The sequence below is a fragment of the Numenius arquata genome, chromosome 9, assembly GCF_964106895.1.
Source record: "Numenius arquata chromosome 9, bNumArq3.hap1.1, whole genome shotgun sequence".
In the NCBI taxonomy this organism is placed as follows: Eukaryota; Metazoa; Chordata; class Aves; order Charadriiformes; family Scolopacidae; genus Numenius; species Numenius arquata.
In genome coordinates, this window is record NC_133584.1 from 9,157,062 (window position 1) to 9,157,986 (window position 925).

The following is a 925-nucleotide window of genomic DNA, read 5'->3' on the forward strand; positions in this document are numbered from 1 at the left end:
TCACATCTTCTCCCGGCTGTTTTAAATATCGCTTCCCCGCAGCGCCCGGCGGCAGCTGCGCGGCCCGGGGCGGAGCTGGGCTCCCCACCGCCCCTGCCGGGAACCGGCCCGCCCCCCGCCGGCGGCAGACAAAGGCGGCCGGGCTGTAGCCAGCCCCGTCCCGCAACCCCGACGGCCACTCGGGTCCTTTCCCCTCTCTATCTAAAGTCCCCGTATCGATACCGGAGCAAACTGAAAGCGTGACCCCGACCGTTCCCAACAGCAGAGGGATAAGAAATCCCTTGGCGTTCGATTCACCACGCGTTAAGCGTTTCGTTTCACCTCCCGCGCCCCGGCGTCTCACCGGGGAGGGTTCCTCTGGCAGAATATCCCCGTCCCGGGGGCCGAGGCCGGCCCGAGTGTGGCGGACCGGCGGGTCCGGAACACGCCGGCACCTCGGCCCTCGGGGGTCAGACGGCACCGGGGGCGGACGGTCCGCACGAAGGCCAGAGACAGCACCTTCGGCTTCTAAACAGTACTGAGTTTCGCTGCGTAACTCGCTCGGAGATCGCTAATTAATGACTAAGAAGCGAACCAGAAGCCCATCGTGGAACAAAGTCACGGTGACTCAGTCTCTGTGCCCGCACGGCGTGAGCTCAGGCCCCGTCCCGGCTGCCAGGACCCGCCCGGTGCTCGCTGCCGTCCCGGACACGCTCGGGAAAAGAACGCACAAAGCGCAGCAAATACAACGCATTACAGCAAGTTACTACTTATTCACACGCCTATCGGTGGACTTCATTAAAAGCATAGTTAACTTCTGTCCCAAAACCACGAGCGTGCTGTCCCCTCCTGGCTGCAGGCTGCCTGTGTGCGTGACAGCCGGGGACACGTCCCTGGCAAGACACACGCCCGGAATGCTGCACCCCACTGCCACAGGACACGGCCG